Consider the following 15835-nt stretch of genomic DNA (forward strand, 5'->3'; position numbering starts at 1 on the left):
TATTCATTTTTGTTAACAGATCATTACAATTGGTGATCTTGCAGCGTTCCTACTGTTTATTTTGTTAATTTTTTGTTATAATTTTTACATTAAAATATTCATTATTCAAAGTATATCAAATTGACAGAAATTCTAGATTTACAATGTTCAGTAACATATTCAACCTGATAAAAACAAAATATTCGTAATTGTACCGCACCAAGCCTTCAATGGGTGGAGTTTCAGATACAGCACGCATTATAGAACGGAATGCAAAAACTAAAAGAGACAAATGCTCATGTGGTTGAGAGTGACGGAGAAATCTATGGTTGGGATAAGGATATTCGTTGCTGTAGAAAAGGAATTCAATCGTATAACTCTGCGTAGTACGCAAGAATGGGATCATTGTGGTTTCAGCCTTGTCGCACATACGCACGAATACAACGATGGTTGTCATTCTGCGGACTCCGCCTCGCAGAAAATGTTGATGCTGTGGTCAAGATCGACGTTTACTTTTTTACTCTGCTCGTTGAATACGCGCCATATTCCGCGGTTTATCATCATCAAGACCACGACATCAGCGATTTGTCGCAAACGTTGGTTGATCAGGAAAAAGGGCGGCAGGGCGCATTTAATGACAACGTCACGATGTCTTGGACTGGCGTTCGATTCTCTTATGGCCTTAGAGCATGACCAGCAATATATAAGCGAAGGAAATGTAAAAAATCAATCTGAACACGATTTTAGTTGTTCGGATGGATTCAAGGTCTGAGTCAATATCTGAGGCGTGGCATTGGCAAAAGCTAAATTTGCATGTAAATTTTGTGCGTGTAGCATTTTAAATATAATTTTTAGTTGTAGCAAAAACACATTTAATAAAAATATATCACTATTGAAAAACAAAATGTATAAAATTTATTTTAAAGATTGATGTACTGAAAATTACAGTTCTGTTTTTATCCTTTCGCGACCAAGGGAAGTATTTTTCTTTTTAAAAAAATCGTTGTCGTTGGAGAACTTATGATCGTGTGAACATTTACAATAACAAATAAGGACCATACATACAATTTGATGTTTCTAATGTAATTTTGAACCCCTACTTAAGTCAAAAGAAAATAATAAAATTCATCCATATTATTTGATATGTTCCTTACATGGTTTAAATATTGTATCTCGTTTTTGATTGCCAATTCTAAAATCCATGATGCTTCTCGGATTGACGAATTGACGGTTTGCTTCTTAACAACATCGCAAAAATTATCAAAATCGAATGGCGATACCAAACTCCTTGTCTGTCAGGAAATATTTATCATACCCTCATGCCTTGTTACATGTTTGTTGATGATTTTTTGATTCCATATTCCTGGGAGAACAAAACTAGGACTGGTTATTATAACTGCGAAGGACGTGATTTTGTCATTTCTATTCGACATTCTGGAAAACCACTTTCGCAAATCCACGTTTGTTGTTCTACGTTTAACAGTTGGATGAAAACAAAATTGTCGGATATTCCATCGATATCGGACACTACTAGAATTTAGAATTTTTGCTAAATCATGCCCATTCCGTCAACAGTGATACAGATTGTCATCGTTCGTCATTTGTTATTCTTTCAGCACCATATAATGCGGGGTACAGTTGATGCCAACCATGAGGAAGAAGACGACGTTCTCGTAATGAAGATGACGTCTACAAAAGGGAACGGAAAGCAATTAGTCATTTGTGCGCCGTTTTGGTGATTGATTTCTTTTCAGTTTGAGGTATTGACTGCATTACGATTCGTTTCTTTACTGGACGCTGTTTTGTAGTATTATTGAGCTTGCTCAGAAAACACAAGACTTACTATGCTGTGAGGTGCTTTAATTTACATGATTAATAGTGTCTTTGGTTTGTATTTATAAAATGAACCTGACAGTTTAACTTTAAAGAATTGAGAAAAACTTCACATTAAACCGTTCCAACTTTAAGCACCTTAAAGCAAAAATTTTTGGTTTTTCCCCTTACTTATATTTCATTTTGAGGGTGCACTTTTACAACGTTAATATCCTTGTATCATTTGTTGGTAAAGCAGTTGGCACATTTTGTCATGTCATGCTTTAATTTGATCCGATCAAAACGGAAATAGGAGTACTTGCCAATATTGACAAGGCGTTATACATTGTTGCACTGTTAGCAGTCATGCAGTACAACTAGTATAAAGTATTTGATCTTAGCCTTTTAATAAAACCACATCACACAGGCCTTAATACACGCTAGAAATTGAACACCAAAAAGCAGAAGAAAACATTAAAACCTGGTTATACCAAAAATGTAATTTTTTTCTTTACATGAACGTTAATTTGATTTTGTTGCTAATTTATCAAACGGCATTAATTAATAAAATCGAAACAAATATGTTTTTGTTGTACTGATATTCTTTCATTAGTTCAATATTAAAGAAAGTAACATAAAATGCATACCAAAAGAGTTTTTTTTTAAATTTTAACGCGTGATTGAATTAAAAACAAAACCATCTTCTGCGTCTTACATATTGTGTTATATTGTTGAGAAGAATAAATTATTTGCTGTAATAAGCATACTCAAATATAAATACAAAGATGAATGTCAAAACAAGCAGCTGCATCGGACAACATATCATGGTTGCTGCACATTCAGTATGAGGAAATAAATACCATAAAAGAACTGAAAACCCTACGCGTTATTCTTCTTTTCTATACTGGCGTAATCCTATGAGAGCAGGTGATCAATGCGATCCTTCCTTCGATCCCGTGGCCATAGGGCTTTTGAACGTGTGTCTAAGTATATGTTCGTTCTTTGATCTAATGTTTTTCGGTCTTTAAAATAACAATTGGTTGAAAGCAAAGGCTGTTATTTATGATCACCATCGCATATCCGTTCCGCAAATTTTGTTACGCTTCTGTTCTTATCGCGTTCATCGTCTCACATTTTGGTTATCATAGAACACTGGGTTAGCAGAAAAGATTTAAATTTTGATTAAACAACTGTTAGACAACACAAAAATAAACAACAGTATACGTAAGCCCATTGCTTCATATTAAAGAGTTTTTATACTATTTAGGAATTATTTTGAAAAAAAAACATTATTTTTCTCTCATTATTTTGTTTAAATAAACCCAATTTCTGACCAGCAACAATGGAAATCGAACTATTTCCAACCTGAGCAAGAGTCCGCACGGATCATGCTCCGTCTTCGATTATAGCTGTTCTAACCGATGGCAGATACAATGAAACCAAATTAACTAAACATTAAGTGTTCAATTTTTCCACAGTAATTGAACTTTCACATTGGCCCACATAATTACATTAGCTGCGATGACCAAATACTGAATAATTTGCTTTAATTAGTCTGCAGAGTTTCACAATACATTGTTTGATCGGACAGCTAAAACAACGATTAAAAGGAACGTTTTCTAATCGACTTTGAAACAAGTTTTACCATGTTGGTAATTCAAACCCGTTGCAAGTAGCATGTTTGATCGAAGAGACACGGATTGACTTCAGCAGCCATGTTTGCATTACGCACCTTCAACCATGCTGCAACACAGCGAAAACGGAAATGCGTTCTTTATGTGCGACTCTATAGAAGGTGGCTTACACACATTTCGGTATCATTATCGGCTCCAATCTTCACAGTAGTTTTCGGAAAAGTTTTAGAAGTGCTGAGTTGCAAGACTGCACCTGCATCGTGGACTTTTATAATTGGCAAACTTTATATACATTGAACTACGCGCATAGGCTAAATACACCCGCAACAATGCTTTTGAGACGCATCCCTTGAACACCCTTAAAACCATTCTGAAGTTTATTTACAGGGCTAGTTGCAAAATGTGCTACCTACCGGTTTGTTTTGTACCGTGCACAATTTTGATTAGAATGGTTTCCACTCTATCTAGACACCGTCGCATTATCCTACTAAACATACAAACACAGTAGTTCACATACGTGTATTTTTAACATGTTACTTACTTCGATGTAATAATGTAGCTAAAGCCGATTAAAGAGTGAACTCCACCATAAACAAACAAATTAAAGGCAATTCTGCAACTAGTGAGTTTTCTGAATATTTAGGTACTTTAGAGCACGTTTCAACTTCTTATGCTCACATATGATTCATTTAACTGACAGATCCTGGAAACAAAGGTTGTAAAAGCATAACAGCTCGAACGGATGAGTCACAAGTACGTGTATAGGTTTGAATGATCTTCTCGGTCCTACAGCTTACTGAAGATTGCAGCTGCACAATCATGGTATTGAACGTGGCTGAAGGTTGCCAATTAATAGTCGTTGCGATTTTTTATGTAGCGGTAGAGGATTTAGTTTAACTCAATCATTAACCATCCATATAATTAGCAGTGGACACCGGTCGCAGGGGAACCTTACCAGGTTGAACCAAACGTCTCAAACCATTCGAAATTGGCTGAACGGTAAGGTCCCTGCTTTTGCATCGATACTCGGGTAACAGTCACAGACATTGGGAAGCGCTTTCCCACGCATTGAAGCTGAAGATTACTCGAAAGGAGAGCACGAGGATACGCCCAGCAAAAAACTCGTTTTGCTAATTCTTGTTCATCGTTAGACACTGTTTGATTCATCCAAAGTCCTGTTCGTCAGCTTTACAGCGTTTGCAGCTTTACAGGTTCATTGATGGTGAGAAAGCTGGAAACTGTGTTGATGGGGCTAGCTCAGAGAGCATTGTAGATGATCTTCGTGCTTATATGTAGAGAACAAAATGCTACAGTGATTTCGTTATTTTACGATCACATTGCTTTGTAAATATTTCGAAAGATGTATTCCGATAAATTCTCCAGTGATTGTTTCTTGTCATCTGATAGATTGTAAAAATAACAAATTTTTTTTGTTCGATAGTTATAAATCTTTTGTTTTTTTATGTATATTTGATGCTCCAGGAACCGGTTTTTCTCTCGCTCCAACGGTAAGACACAACCGGTAAGGACAAACACCCAACGGACAGTATTCAGTTTTTTTCGAGTAGCTGTTTGAACGCTGCAAATGATTGACCGTTTGCGTAGAAATAAGAAAATGTCGTACTACAGAATTATAGTTCAACCATAAAAGAAGTACAGGAACAATTTAACATGATTATAAAATGCAAAGCATACTTTGCAATAATCATCGTCATCACTTACCGAAATGTACCTGTGTACTTACAATAAATGAGACAAACAAATGAAATAATGCCCTAATGCGTCGCTTCAAATCGAAAAACAATAGGTATAATCAACCTTTTCCAGAGCTCAAACGGCTACTCGGAAATGAAACTCTTCGTCGCCGTTTCTCCTCAACCTTTCTTACTGGCCATTGGATTTATGATGTCCTTTCCTGTTATGCTCTACCGTGCGAGCGAGAAAAACACCCGCTCCTGAGCTAGCAAATGCTCGTTTATATGCATTTATTCATGCGTGTTTAAAAGTACCAACAAAGCTAACATTGCAGCTCATTGATTGAAATTGAAAAGCAGCCGCGTCTGCCAGGTCAGTCGACTCATTGATGGCTATGCCGAGGTTTCGATTTATTGAAGCTGAAGGGACAGAGCTTGAAATTGTTTTTACAAGCAATCAGCGTCCACTTCTATGTTCACTTGCTGCTACACAAGGGATAGAAACTCATCATTGATGCAAAAAGGGTCCTCGTTCATCTGCTTGCCACACTCACTGGTTGAATTGTTCTCCATATCATCATCGATATCAATCGCTTGAGTCGATTCATTTTGTACTTGCCTGTAACCTACGCATGAAACAGTGTAAGCAGTGTATGTGTGTGCATAGCTGTGGGTATTTGTATGCATCCGTTTTATTTGCATAACACGCGACCGGACAGCATTTTGCTCTCGTCATCGCCTTCCGCAGCAATTGCAAAAGAAAGAGGACGTAGGCATTACCATCAAACCGAAACCATTCCATTATCAGTGATTAAATGTTGTAATCTGGGGATGATGCCATTGTTTGCTCTTGTGGGTTGATCAATCTTGTACGATAGGAAACTGGGAAAGGGTGGGAAAACGACTAAAGAATCAAAGCATGAAAGAGTAGCAGAGTAGTATTTTGATCTGATGTTCCATTCCACTTCATTGAATCTTCATCTGATGTTGCTAATGTGAGGTAGCCTCATTCAGTTTTCAACCCCAGGTTGGTTGAACGCAGGTTGGACATTACAAATTAAATTAAATCCCTTCCATCAACTACCTGTTCCTGTATCGGAATTCCATTAACACCGATTGTGCCAGGCGTTTGAAGCGTTAGTGACAAACAGTGACAAATGGAATTAGTGGCTACCTACATTTTCCACATTAAATATTGAACCACTCATATCGACTATAGGATTAATCTGCTAAGCTTCAAATAATCCCCAAACAATGCAACGCATACTTGATCCTCTGTTGCGGTACACAGCGGTGGTACAAGGAAGCGAAACAAGCTGATGGATTAAAAACCAGCTGTTTAAAATGTGTCGGTGGCGAGGGGCTTAGTTGTGTAACATCCGGAAATGTCCCATAATTTCAACACCCCTCCAATGCACCAACATCAGCAACGATAGAACCGCACCGAAGAAAAACCGATAAATAGCACCGATAGCACTTCCACCTTTGCTGTGTTTTCAACTCTACCTGCGAGCTCCTATGTAGTTGATATGTCTCGTAATGTTTTCCATGGAGCGGAAGGTGGATAGCGTGAAAATAAGCAATTCATTGCCATTTTCCAGCAACTCCTACCATTGTTACCATCATTGTTTGCTGCACATCCTGATGGCTGCAATTTAATACAATTTATTTATTCACAACGCTCGTCGAGGGCGACGCATTTTTCAGTCTTGTGTTGTACCTGTGTACTGAAACTGTTGTTTTCAAAGCGGCTTCAAAGGACTTCTGCCTGTCTTGCGCGGTCGCTGAATAACGCCCAAAAAGGACATGCCGTGCACATGGCAGAATAGTTCATACTCAAAGGACTTTGGAGGGCGTCCTTTTCGATTCGTTCAATTGCAGGCTTGTGTCATGGCAGACGGAAAAGAAGGCTTCCTTGCTGGACTATGGTTCGGGCCATTGGTGTGCCTGTTTTACTTTAAGCATGGCGTAATGCAAATCTCCTCCTCACCTGACAATGTTTCTGTCTCCTCGTATGGTTGCAAAGTAACAGAAGAAGTTTGAGTTGGGGACGGTACGTTATTTATGCAACATTAATAGTAGGAACAGTTTTGTAAATTTATCAAAGACACGCCTCTGCGCCTCGGCCATGTTGCAAGAACGACACAAGGGCTTCCCATGACACAATGAACAATTGCACACTTGCTAGTGTCTGTTAAAAGAATTTTAAACTCTGTACCAATCAATCAACAATGCGAATGAAAAAAGATCCTAAAACGACAACAAAGACCAAAAAATGCGCTTAAACCATTATACAATTTTCACTGGAAAAGGGACTTTAAATCAATCGCGAAATATCGTCAACATATTTATTTATTTACGTGTTTCCAGGGATCAGTAGCAATTCAACATAGCGTTCGTCCATTTATTGACGACCAAATCAGAGAAACAATAAAAATTGTCAGAGATGTTATTTATTTGGAGGCATTTTAATGAGATTTTAATGTTTCAAACGTTTAATTATGGCTGTCTTTCAGGAGCTGTATGTATTTTTATGTTGCTATTTGAAACGTTCTCTTAGAAATCGTTTGCCGGCTATTCGTTATGTTTCCCAGTCATTTGCAGACGATTCATTGCTCTTCCTTCTCTGAGAACGGACTCCTACAATTCTCTTCCTAATAATCATGCCGTTCATGTTCCGTTTTTAACCCAAGCCACTGTCGGTATGGTTTGCCATCCTTCTAAAGTTTGGAAGGCAGTTACCACGTTTAATCTTTGTGTTTTGTTCGTTACCACCTTTCTGTTCTCTCGACTCGCCATATCTTTCGCAGCTTCCACTGAACACGAATGTTGACGGAAGCGATGACTGCGATACAAATTTGTACTGGATGTGGATGCCGCATGGCGCTTGAGTCAACGGACCGATTCGTGACGAAAATGAAAGAAAACGTGAGTGAGATGAGCCACCATCGACCTACCGCCATAATGCGCCAGATAATGATGCGTTCCTTTATGATTCAATGTATTTCGGGGTTTTGGCAGACACCTGAACAAAAAACGCTGTAGTAAATAAAGGACCCATGGCGTCTGGGTGGATAGGACGGTCCATTTGGAACGGTGGGCTTGCTCGTACAAACCAAAACAGATACCCGAATGCTACGGTTTCGTTCCTTTGTATCAACACCGACAAAAAGAAGCATTTCGAAGGAAGCGCCCCGCAAACGAACAACCAGACGCAACAGTCTCTTTGTGCCGTAATGAGGAGTTATACTTTTTGAATCAGTTTGCTTCTTGTACCCTGTCGTAGCTCATACTTTTTGGGGATGCGCGAATTCAAGATCCCGATTGGCCCGTTGTATCCATAGAACAAGATGCATGTACAATAAGATTTATCCGATGTCGGCCATGAGAAAACGCTTACTACTTCGAGATCTTCATTTCGTTCATGCCAGCCTCTCCACATCGAGCTTTCTCTCTGTCAAGAAGGTTGCTTCTCATATTCGGATGAGAAAAAACGAACTGTCTGACCTAGGCAGTCTCTTACAAGTGCGACTAATGATGACCTCCAATGGACAGAGGATTTCTTTAGGCAATGAGGAGTAGGAAACCCCCGTTGGTTAATAGATATCACGCCTAATTCCCTTCTGCGATTCACTTTTGATCATGGTTCACTTCTGAAATGCTTTTCTACCTTTTGGAATGAGTGTACAGGCGCCAGATTTGACCACCGTTTCGGAGGTGTATTTTTATTTTATTAGCTAATGATTACAATTTAGACTACCGAATTAAGGCTGGTTGGAAGATCGAAGTATAGCGCGACTAATGCTTATAACTGGGAAAATAAGATGAGGAGGGTCACGGCTCGAGAGATATAGTGAACTATTAAATGACCGGAGTCACTAATGTTAATGATTTGCTTCTGATTCCGTATCTTCGTGTGAAAGAGCCACCTCAATTTTAGGCTTACCTTCATTTTACCAAGGATCGATTAAGGTATTTCTAGCTCTGTTAGGTACCAAATAATTGTTGATCATCTTTATACAGCCATCTCATACGTGAAAAATGTTCACATGATTTCTCGAGGGTCATCCGCTTCAGATATTGTAAGTGATTAAATTTATTTACTTGAATTAGAAATGATTTTATATAGTTATTTGCAATCATTATTACTATTTTTATCGATAAAGCGACAGTCCGTCAAATCAATTTTTAGCACTTGCCTGAAATATAAATTTAACAATTTATCTTTCGCAAATTTTATTTCGTGTTGTTCGTAGCACAAATAACGTACAATCTATGATTCAGCAGAAAGATTTCAATGTTTGTTTCTCGTTTGCTACCCTGCCGCGACCGGGAAAGGCGCCAATGTCTTGCGCTACATGTGGTTGATGTAGGCCATCCGTTTTTCTTCCATTCAGTGATCATTTTGGGCTGGCTGGATTCTTGTTCCTGTCAGAGCTTTTCTTTCCCGAAACAGTTGCTTTAAGTTGCAGTCCAATCCACCTTTTAAACCGAAGCACCTTGTTGAGCACCGCCATGTGCCGTGTGCTGATTTAAATCGTTATGTTCACGATATTTACAAGAAATTATTATCCCCTACATATACCCTCTTTGTCGAACCCGGTAAGCTTTGTGGCTAACAGCTGCCTGAAGTAGTCTCCAAAACAAGTCACCAGCCCAAAACAAGATCTGCTAATGTAGTAGGATCGACAGAAACGAGAGACAAGCAGAACTGACCATAAGATAAACGAGACGGCAACAGTGAGCATCTTTTGGTATCCACAATAACAAAATGTTAACAGAACAAAGCGATAATGTTTTGATATTATTTCTCCACCGTTCATCAGCTTTTTTTTTCCTTCAGCGCTATCTCATTTTTATAATGTTTTCTACATCTTTTAGTCGTTTTTATTGATATTTTTCTTAGTGCCCACAAAGAAACCGCGCATCTTATTGAAGTTAGGACGTAACTTTTCTGCGCTCATGTTTGACAGCGCAGATCGTCGCGCGGCAAGGAGCCCATTTTTTTGGCATAATGGCGATGTCCAGTGTCTTTCTATGTTTGTTTACTTTTCTTTTCTGTTGTTCCACTGTCTACCCAGATTGTGCATTTCCGTCAGATTTTAATTACTTTTCCTGTGGTGCTTAAGTTGCGATGAAATAGTTTACGATAAGCCATCGATTACCTTTACACGACAATGTCTCGATATTGCAACGATTCGTAATATGCCGGAAAAGACACAAAAATAACGATCTTTGTATTGTGATGATTATAGACTATAACATTTGTTGTACGGGGGAGGGTAACTTGACTGTTAGGGAGGAACATTTGATGGTTTTCAAATGATCAATAGATCGCAATCGATCGAGCGATGACATTGAACTTCTGCTTCTGAAACGTTCAGTTCTGTTCACCTCTAGGGAGATAAGGTAGAGTGAGTCTTCGTATTATTTGTCTTTAGCTTATATATAATGCAAATTATTTCAACTCTTTTCTGTTATAGCAGCCGTAAGAACGTGTCTCTTAAATTCCGACGTTTAGGACGTTAACGTGATTTCGGAATATGGTATCGTTTGCATGTTTGCAACGTTGTCACTTTCAGAGGAACAATTTTATTAAAAGAAAAAAAATCATGCGATTTTGTTTCTTTCTTGTAACGTCTTTGGTCTTTGCAAAACAAAGATGAGGACGAGAAAATTGGTTGTAAAATACATCACAAAAATTGGCATAGTATATTTACGAACGCAACGGGTACTAGTTCCGATCATTCAAAAACACATCCGCAGTGAATCGTATTGCCACATCCGATTTTGCATTTAACACATTCAAGTATTTTTGATTTCTGTGCTTCAATTCTGATACCCATATGTCTCACCCATATTAAAGGTGTTTTTAGGATTTAATCTTTCTACTATTTTTTAATCCATTACGTAGGTTTAGCCAACACTAAATCAACCAATACACTTTCTTAACTTTAACCAAACAAAGTACGTTTGTTCCGTCGTCGAGCCACATACTAACTAAAAGGAATATTTAATTGAAAATGCTCAACGTGTGATTTATGCTTACCGTGTGCCCAACCACATAAATTGAATTATTCAATTAACCGTTAATTTATTAACGGCAAGCGTTATGCTGCCGCGGGTCTTGTAATGGTGTGCTTTTGTACAGCATTTGCCTTCCAACTAGTTTCTTTCGCATTCTCACATATCCCTTTCTTTTGTTCGATTGGATGGATATGTACATCAGGATCGTTTAAGGAAATTCTCACAGAAACAACAACACCGAAAGGGAAATGAGTTATCACTTTGATGCGCAATCCAGTTCACTTTGAAATAAAAAGCAATGCAAGAAGTAAGCTATTCGACTCGCTTCGCCTTAAATACATCAATTTTGCGCCTCAATAAATCTAATCATTATCACACTTAAGCTTTGATGTAGCCCTTGCGAACCAAAACAAAGTTGTATTCGTTTTTGTCGATTTCATAGCCTCAGCCACTTGTTTGCAGTTCCACTCGTGGTCGAACGTTGCGTTGCAACCGATTTGCTTTTTCTTACCCTTGCCTTCTTGTACCCTTTTATAGCAAGGCTGTACTGAAGCTAAAGGTTTCGCTACATGCCACTAAATCGAAGTGCAAGACGATAGACGATCCAACGTCTCCGTTTAGCGCGCGAAGTTGAATTGCAGAAAACGAGCGTAAAATGAAACTACCGCCGCTGGGCATCTCAGTACGCGAGAAACCAGAGCATAAATGATCAGAGAAAAGCAACACTAAATCCCCCTAACATTTTGCTGTATTGTTAAGTTAATTTTTATTCACTTGTTTTAGTACGCATTGTTTCTTTTTTATACTTCACAAATCGATCATAATAAATGCATTCGTTCATGTATTCAATTATATATCAGTAAATGTAACAACACTTTTATCACGTTTCTTAACTGTACTAAAATCTTTCATCGAAACCTTATTTATGCTATTCACATCCTCCAGCGGAAATACCGCGCCAATCGTATGTGCAATGCAAAAACGTCACACGAACGAAATGGTGTGATTCGATGGTGCAAAAGGTTGCGCCCGGGTGATGCTGCATTGGCACTGGTCTTCGACACGTTGTGCACCACAGACTGTTCCGGTCGTGCTTGGTAACCAATTCCCTGCGGAAATCATCTCCCAGCATCGTACCGGTCGTTCTTTACAACCAGCTGTATGAAATCACGGTGCAGAAAACGCGACTGACGACGAAGGGTGTCGCTCATGCAACAGCCCTTCCGTCGTCAATGTTGTCCGGTTTTGAACGTCATTTGTCTTCGGAACGCAAACGCCGCAAACTTCACAGAGTAAGGAGTAGAGCTTTGGCGTGATGTTATATGTGTAGATGTATCGTTAGCTTCTTGTGCACGTTGCGCGGTTTGCGCGATCATCATGATCATCTCTCTCGTGTTGGTAAGGAAGAAAATATGCTACCCAATGTTGAGCATTGGTTAGTCATCGTAAAGCGACTAACGTCGGCAACGCACCTAACGTCGGCAACGCACCGTTGCAGTACTGTTGAAGATAGCGGCAAACTTGTTAACGCTCTTTATAAATGTTCAATATTTTATTTTTATTGCACATTTTATCATTGTTAAGACATTTTTTTAATTTAAAATAAATATGATATAACCATAAACGTGCTCGTTGCTCCTACTAGCGCCAGGTGATGCTTGACATGCGTTCATATCTATTAAATTTTGTAGCCAAAATGCCTCTTTACTCTGTTTGAAATTGATCTATTTCGGAACGAATCGTAAACGTAAGCCGTATCAAACGGAATAAGAATCTGCTGTATCCTGTGTTCAAGTATGTTATTATTATAAATTTGAAATGCAAATCATTAACAACACGTATATTGAAGATTGGATTAATCAAAAGTGGGCAAATAATTTCGTTTTCTATATTTATGTCACTAAAAATTCTAAAAAGGGTTGTCAAGCAATACCATCCAATCTCATAAAAAATGCCACTCAAAAACACATTTACTCCTTCTTTAACATTCAGTATCCACCCTTCCACAAAACCGGTTCAATGCGTTAAATCACTCAATGCCGGATAGGTAACATGACGTATACAAGAAGACCTTGACAACCGAGGCGCCTTCTGCGATGAGTTGACAGATTTCTATGCACCCTACTCAGCCGGAAGCCAAAACTGGAGAACTTTGAACTGAAACTATCGAAATAATCACTCAGAATAAAGCGTTCAAATTATTCAATTTGGAAGCAAAATCAAAGCCGTGCAAAAATTTTACTCACATCACAAATATTACCATATTCAATTGGTGTGGTTTTTTGTTTATTATTTATTCATTCTGTGTGGGCCAAGCAAGACATAGCCAACAGTAGAAATTTAATTTACATATTAGTATTATAATTTGAGGACCTGGTAAATGTTATGGTAAAAATAATTTCAGATCTGATTTATAGACGACTGCTGTTAATTCACTCAAAGTTTTATATATTTTACCTATCTTAATTATGGCAATTATTTGTTTTCTTCTCAGAACAAATAGTTTACCAATCTTCAGATCTTTTGTATGACAACAAGGATACCTAACCATGTACGGCAGTCCAACTGCAGTAGTTTCATGAACGTACTACATTATCATCAACCAACACAATGGATCGGCAAAGCAAATCTCTTTGGCAAATTATTATTAGCTGTCGCGAACAGAAGCTGCCGTCACAGACAAAAAGACTCTAGAAAGGAACTCTTTTCAGAGACGATCATAACAGCCTCCAAATAGCAGAGCAGAGCGTACCATCAGAACACGATCTTGATCAAAAGCGACGCGTGTTCGTATAACATTACCAATCAAAAGTTGAGTCATTCCATATCTTCTATCGTGTGTCGTATTTTTCGCATTCTTGCTTCTTTTTGTAAAGCTTTTACATAATTTTCGTACGGTTTTTTACGGAGTATTATACCTTATGTTTGCAGATTCTATAAAAGATACCGTATTTTTTGCACATTCTTTACACATTGTTGCACTTTATGTGAACTTCTATCTTTTTTTCATACCTGTGATGCTGTTTTTATGGCATAAGGGCTTCTGTTCAATGTTTCCTTGTGGGTGGTCTTTGAAAATACAGAGAATAAAAACGAATAATTTAAAGAGATGAAAATTACTTAAACTCAATGGACAAACATAGCACACATCCTTCGAATGTGAGGTATTTTTACACCTTTCAAGTACGGGAGAAAACAGTAAAAGGTACGACCGCAAACATGTTAGTAAGACTGAAGCTTCACACACCCTTCATAAGCATATACTTCAGCCTTCAGTCATTACTCAGCGCTCATTATGATGTTTTTGGTTTATGATTTTCCCGACTTTGGCGTCTCGACAATTGGCCTCGACAAACACTACTTTGCGGCGAGCACGGAAGAATGATAATCCCGAGCCAAACTAAGTTGAGAAGAAACCTTTACCGCAACGTCTTTATAACTATGATATACAATCGTTCCTAAGCGGGTTATGTTGGTGATGAAAACAGAAATAGTGTTGAATGTATTTCATAAATTTTCACCTCAGCACTTCTTGCTATCCACGTAAAACAGCTTAAGGCAAAAAACCCTCGCAACACCATTGGTGAAGTTATTTAAAATATGTAAAGTTGTACCACGTCGAAACTTAAACGACAGGTGCAGATATATTGTAGCTTTGTTACATTTAAAATTGACAAAAATTCCAAACTAATGCATAACGATTGTGATCTTAAACGCCGATTCACAATAATGTTTCACTATATTTTTTCTTTCAAAGCGAGATAAGGAAACGAATAAAAGGACAATAATAAAGGATGGAGTTATTCGAGCGATTTGATATTATAAAACTGTTGAGAATGTTAATTTAGCTAAACCTAACCGTAAACTATCGGTTAAGTTTCCGGACCCGTATCGCCAAAGGCGAACCTGCTGTGTTAAAATCTGCAAAATCGTACAATCTTCCAATATTTCGTCGCCACACAGCGATTCTGCGGGTCCACGGGAAATGTAACTTCATTTGTCAAATTGACAACGGGTTCATTTTTCACAGCGGGGATGAAAATCATTGACAGTTCGTAGTATCGTTCAAAACTGACTCAATCCACCCGCGGCCTACTTGTATTCACATGCTCAATCCGCCACCTTCTCCATCTCCATTCGTCACCCATGGTGATCATCACTTCCCGTCATCGTTTCGGGATTCTGTAAAGACACATAAACGCAAGCCAATCCGCGCGATTCCATCACTTGGCAGTGTTCATCCGTTCGTTCTCACCATACCATAAGCACCAGCACCCCCAGTTCCTTACCGATCGCGTTTGATAGGCAATGATACAGTCCAGGTGGGGGTGCGGGATCACAATACAATAAATTGTAATGTTGATATTGCGCGAAGCAGAACAGGCGGAAACGATTGAAGGACCAACCGATGGTGGATCCTTCTTGCGATACTTCACCTTTACCTTGGTTTATATTACCTTACTCAATTCGCAAGCCTCAATCGGTTGACAGCGGTCACTGAGCAAGACCCTCCCCCATGCCTGAATTTCTGCATGCCATCCTTTCCCGAGCCTCCCGCCCAGCACCATAAACCACCAAGAGAGCCTCAAATCGGAAGGCAGCGTGAAATCGTCTTGGCAGAAAGATAAAACAGACAACGGCAACCCTGGAAAGATTGTCCCTTCCATTTCGCTATGCATCCCTTCGATT

This window comes from Anopheles coluzzii, chromosome 2 (genome assembly GCF_943734685.1).
Source record: "Anopheles coluzzii chromosome 2, AcolN3, whole genome shotgun sequence".
Classification (NCBI taxonomy): domain Eukaryota; kingdom Metazoa; phylum Arthropoda; class Insecta; order Diptera; family Culicidae; genus Anopheles; species Anopheles coluzzii.